This window comes from Camarhynchus parvulus, chromosome 2 (genome assembly GCF_901933205.1).
Source record: "Camarhynchus parvulus chromosome 2, STF_HiC, whole genome shotgun sequence".
NCBI lineage: Eukaryota > Metazoa > Chordata > Aves > Passeriformes > Thraupidae > Camarhynchus > Camarhynchus parvulus.
This window is the reverse complement of record NC_044572.1, coordinates 67,539,833-67,546,258: the sequence shown is the minus strand read 5'-3', so window position 1 is coordinate 67,546,258 and position 6,426 is coordinate 67,539,833.

Below are 6,426 nucleotides of genomic sequence, written 5' to 3'. Positions count from 1 at the left end.
GGCTGACCTGCATGACTAATTCATGACTATGCTATTTGTGAGTAATGGCATCATCCCATATTTATTTTAAAGAACCTTATAATATGTAGTGCATATGCATGCCTGTGATAATCTAAGATTGTATTTTTGAGGACTGTTACACTGTTTTATTATAGCCAATACATACAGCAATGCCTATGGTTAATGCTGCTTGACGCTTTCAATATAAGACATTTTACATTGCTATCTTTGCTGAGTTTAAACCATTTGGATTGCAACTTTTCAATATATAACCCTTGATGAATTTTTTGAAGGAATACTTCATCTAAAAAGATTCAGTTGGTGGCCGGGTTTGGGGTTTTTTTGTTTGCTTGTTCATTTCTTTCTTTCTTTTTTTCCCAGAACAATGTTAAAAAAAATGTTACTCTTTGAATAGCTTTTGTAGTTTTCATTATTGGGATGTGCCAACAATACAACCTGACAGTGGATCGACTCCTTGAGAAAGCACTCGCTGGAGTGTCTTGGTATCTCCTTTGCTCAGTTCTTTTCCTTGTTGCTGCCTAGTGATCTTAGGTAAGATTACAAAAGGTAGATGTAAGGAACTTTAAAAGGCAGGAGTTCCTTACAAACCTTGTTCAAACTACACTCACTTCAGTGAACCAAGATGACAAAAATACAGTAACATCAACCAAAACTGCCACAGGCATTTAGTTAATTTCTCTGTTTGATTAGGCATAAGTTGAGATCATTTTGATTTATTAAGTTTATTTTGTTGCTTTTAAAAATAATGCATGTGCTGCAACACAAAATACTTAATACCAAAATGAAAGATAGTAATTGTGACTTTGTATGTTTGACTTTCTAGAGGAAAACTCATTCCCCATTACATTCCTGTAGAAAGACTGATAGAAACATATCCATGCCCTTCTAAAACACAATCTCCTTGTGTGAGGACAATAAACACAGTCCAAGATGACATAGAGGCTTGATGGGAAAACCTAGTAAAGTGTTTACTAGTGAATTTACCCTTGTCTATTGATAGCAAAACTTGTATTATGATACCAAATGATCGCCAGTGAGCAGCTGCTAAAATATAACAGAGCAAATCCAGTAGAATTCAGCCTATCCTAATACAGGCAAACTTCTGGAACAAGGCCTTTTGTTCCAGTGCCGCCAGTCTAAACAACAAGGCTATTGACTGCATGTGCCAGCCTTTGTTACTGGGGGCTACCTGAAAAGATTAAAATTGCATGAATCTGCAATTTCAGTTCCATCAATTCTCAGCTGCAAAACCTCCATCTGTAAACTGACCCAGGAGGAGCAGACGGTTGACTTAAGCTTCGATGTTAAAGGGTCATACTGTCATAGTCTATCCCTAGGAAATCAATTAATTTCTAGTGCTAGTGCTAGATAAGTCTCAAGAAGCTGTAGCATAGTTTTGATCTTTCGTATTGCCACATTTATTGCAAAAGGTCTTGAATTCATCTACAGAACCTTACCTCAAATCAGTAAGTTCTTTAGACAACAGAAAGGAAACAAAATGGAAGGCATTCAGACCACTTCCTCTTCCACTTTGTCACAATTTTACCAAGCTATATACTGACACGAACATGCTTCTCCAAAAAGTAACTGTTTGTGAATCATCTCTAAGATGAGCCACTAAAGATTCCTTACCTTTTTCACCTCTTCCTTTACAGAATATATTAATATTTTTGTTCAGGCTACATTGAATCCAGAGTGAAATCTGCAGGCCAATGATGAATCAAGTATACATTTTACTTTCCCTTCTCTATGCTGAAAGGCAGCTTGCACAGTTTTGTGAAAAGTTTTTCAAGCACTAAGCCTGACATTAGCATAATATTCTTATATGAGTCAAGCTTCTGGTAAGAAGTGCTGGTAGAATTAGGCTGCACCGCAGTGTACTGAAAAAATCTACATTATGATGATTACAAGAAGACTAAATTGTCCTGGTTCTTGCCAGGACAGGGGTAATTTTTGCAGTAGCCAGGAGGGGCGTGGCTAGGATCCAGAGGTTATTCTGCACCACCTCAGATCGTTTTCCAGGGATGGGGAAGGGCTCCCTTCTGAGTCGGCATAGCGTGGCAGAGGGAGCGGTTGGCTATTGTCTATTGTCAGGGAGTTTCCATGGGAATAGTTTGGGTTTTGTACCCCCTGTCATTAGTATTATTGATTGTAGCATTTGTTTTCCTATCTCATGGCTGCTTCCAATATATTGGTGCTGAATCTTCAAACTGAAAAAAACCCCTTGGATCTTAATTTCATATTGTTTATTCATAAAAAGGCATTTCTATTGCTTTAGAAGATAACTTTCCTCTACATTGTTCAGTTTTCCCTTTTTCAGCTATTTAAGAAGATTGTGAGGCTTTTTTATTTTTCTCATCTGAATGGAAAAAAATTGATGTTTTTTAGTCTTTCTCTAATTATCAGAAGAAACATCCTGTTCTTTCTCAATGTTTACAAATGTCCTTGTTTTCCTAAAGGAAAACAGCTAACAGTTTACCACCCAAACCAACATTCTCTTCATTGGAAAACACTGGTTTTAGGATTTGGAAAAGACTTGATAGGCCATGTTGAGAAAAAAAAATGCTGGATATATTTGCACTCTTGAAGATCAACCTGTAAATGCTATACCCATAACCAGAAAAAAACCCCAAAGTTCTCTATGAAAAAATATCCTGCATGAGCTGTAGCAGAATATGTACTTCATTAAAAATCTGTAAGGCTCTCTGCATTCTCTGTAAAACCACAGAATTTCAGATGTCCCTATTCTCCATGTACTTACTCATCCTAAAGTGTACTTAGTCATGAGAACACAAATTACAAATTCAAAGAGAAAAGCAAAGAATGTCTGTCTTTCAGATACAGTACCTACATTTGCATCAGTCCTCAACCTACAGCTTTCTTAGATTATGACACCTCCTTTCAAAACTGAAGAGGACATTCCCTAATTTAATGTTCAGGTAATGCACTCTTCATAACAATCATTACATTGACTATGAGAACGAGCAAATTGTTATGGCTGATCAGACATTTAAAGTGTTCTATAAGGATAAAATTATCCTTCGATGCTCCCATCCCAACCCAACTATTAAGCTAGGATTTTGTTTTCTTAGTCCTTTTATAAACCTGTTCTCATCCTCACCAAGGCAAGGGAAGCTACATTCCAGTGGTAAGACAGTACCACTTTGAATAGAGCCAAGGAGCTCAAGAAGGTAGCTATAAGTTTTTATCTCTGATGTGGATGTAAACAACTACACTCTCCTGGTGACCAACAGGGTGAGCTGAAAGGGTGAGCAACTCCATTGCACAAGATTGTTTTTATTTTAGATTTCCAGTTTGAGGATTTTAAACATAAAATCATTTTCAGTTAGGTAGTATTGGTACATCTGCACTTTCTATGTGTATTCTCCAATCAGCTGTTCAAATTGCCTTTTCCATGGTGTTTTCGCCTCATTCAAAGCAGAAATCCTCTCCTAGGAATAAATCAGAAATGTGTAGAACGTATGTAGACTAACCAGGGATGTAAAGATATTGATCTCATCTCTGTCAGCACTGGCTTCACAGTGTCCATAGTCGGGGCTACCTACATCTGTTACAGATGGACGTTGTTGCATGTAAGATTCCAGTTTCAAATGTTGCAGAACTGGAAAGGCAGGTGGTGAAAGTGTCAAGAAAATGCACAAAGAGAAAAGCAAGTCCTGCAGATAAAACTTGCATTCTGTCCATGTAATTTAGTCCTAATTCTGTTGTAAAACTTCTGTTTGATACTAAGCAAGCCATTAAAACATAGTCAAGCATGGATTCTACATAGAACTTTGGAAAGCCAATTCAAGATATTGGGTATTTAGCTAGAGGTACAAAAGCATCTAGTATTTACACCTGTAAGAAATATCAATAAAAATGCTACTTTAAAAATAAAAGATACTATCTTTTATTAGGTTTTTAAATCTAGGCCTCTTTAATTGAATGGCAGAAGTCAGTGGACAACTCTGACAATATTTGTTGTAATTTCATGTCTTAGTTCTACATGGGTAGAGAACGGATAAAAAAAACAACCTTATTTAATGGGCATATTGTAATGAAAAATTATTAGTTTTTCAAAAAAATGGCTACATTGAGTCTATCATTGAACTCCACAAGGAAACAGTAGTGTATTGATAACATTCTTTCAAAGCAAAAATTTGGGGAAACTGCCCTTATCAATAAAGAACTAAATACAATAATGTCAGTCAAAAAATTACCAAGAATATATTACTCTAAATATTGCCATTCCTTTCTCCAGTTATTTAAACTGTATTGTGTTACTGTCTTAATCTAATCTAGAATCAATGTTTTTCAGATCAATGGAAGGAATGTCTCAGTAGTTTAGAGAAATAGGAGGTCCTCTCTCCCAGACTTTCATGTAAAGAATCTTGTTCAACAGTTGATCCTTCAAATGATCCCACTTTCCTCCAAGTGTTGAAAACTATCAAACTTTTATCTGCCTGAAATGGCCTCTCTTGGAACTGCACCCACTACAAAATGGGAAACAAAACTCTCAGCTCTGGATTATTGGAAGTACACATTGCAAGAAATATTTTTTCTATCATTTCTGTTTCTCCATTTTAACTTAAACATGTCAGACCACTTAGGAGAGAACAGACTGAGATGGAAATGAGGAAGAGGTGAGGAAACTCAGAGGGACAGAGAATAACAAATTACAATAATGAGCAGCACCCCAGAAGTTGTGGGCAAATGAGCATAGGATCAAAATAGGAGAGAAAAAAATATTAGGTGCAAAGGGATATTATGCATTTCAGACCTAAACTGTCAACATAACCTGGCCATTACAGAGATTTAAACCATTCAGTTGTCTTAGATCAAGAAAGACTGGGTTATAGAAACATGAGTAGGATTAATTTCAAGTTTCTCTAAGCAGTTGCAGAATAGGTGACATAATTCTGATCAGTAAAAAAAAGTCAACAAAATAAATCAAATTGAGACTTTTATTCAGCTGACCAGACATAGGCATCTGCATTAGGATGAGATGAAGCATGCTGGGAATTCCACCAACGATGCTGATTATCTTTCCTTTGACTGTGAAAAAGTGCATAGGATGATTGGATGAGGTGTTAATGCCTACAGCACAGACCAGACCATCCCATTTAGCCATATCAATCCTGCCTTTTGAAATCCTTCAGCTAATCACTGGCTGTATCTCCATGACTAAATGCTTCCTTCCTAAGCCTTACTCCCAAATACTAAAAGGCAGATAATCACCTTAATATAACCAAACAGAAGTTACTGATAGTCACTTTATTATCGAGAGTTATGATCTTGGGCATAAATCTCTGCATATTAAATATGTCTGTGATCCCTTGGCTAGAGCAAATCCTAGAGATGTAGACCCATTCCCATACAATACAGATCTCCATTATATTTTCAATACTGTAAACTTTCAGCTAGCTGTGAACTACCACCACAACTATTTCAAATTCAGCTGTTCCACCATCTATGAAGATCTTTGTAGACATTACAGTGGCACACAAATAGGTCAAAATTGAGTTGATCTTTCAAAGGAACTTGATTCCATTATCTGTATTTCACCCACAAATTAGAACATTCTTTATTCAGTTAAACAGAACAGTTGTCCTCCTGACCTTACCAGGAGTGCCACTAAGACAACTGTCCACTTCAAACGGGAAGCTCTGAATGCACATTGCAAAACTTCCTGCCTGGCTGACATTGTCTGCTTCTTTGCCAAGGTGGATTAACCAAGGCTGCTTAACCACCTCTGAAAACATTTGCTGCCACTGTCAGAACTCAAACTGGCCTGGCTTTCCAGTCTTCCTAGACTGCTCCATTACTGCATTCCATACAACTTCTCTTCTGGAAATATTTATATGCAATGTTAGGAAAGCCATTTAGGAAGTTGTCAGTAAGGCTGGCTTCAACAAACAAGACATTATTGAAATTTGATGCATCCTGCCTCCAGTGAGGAACACAAGAAACACCTTAATAAGAAAGAAACAATTATTTCGACAATTCATCATGCAACATTTGGACAACTTGATTTTTTTTTCTAGAGAAAGCAAGATGAGAGCAAGCTAACATGGAACTTTGTGCAGCAAAATACAACTGCAAAAAGCCATCACAAAAACCTGGTACCTCTCAGATACTTGTACCATAGCACTATCACACAGTATTTTCGAATAGTGTGATTGATTGTCCTGAAAAGTCTTACCAAGCAACAAGGACAAAAGGTTAGAATGGAAGGCAAAAAAGAATTAATGGCAATGCAAGCAACGAATATGTGTAAAAGAAGAAATTCTTTCACTGAAGATGAATTGTGGAGCATGGTTAGAACAGTAAAAACTAGTGTTAACTGAGCTTTGGCTCTTTCTTTGAAATACGAAAAATGTAAAAGTACTGATCAACAGTACTTCT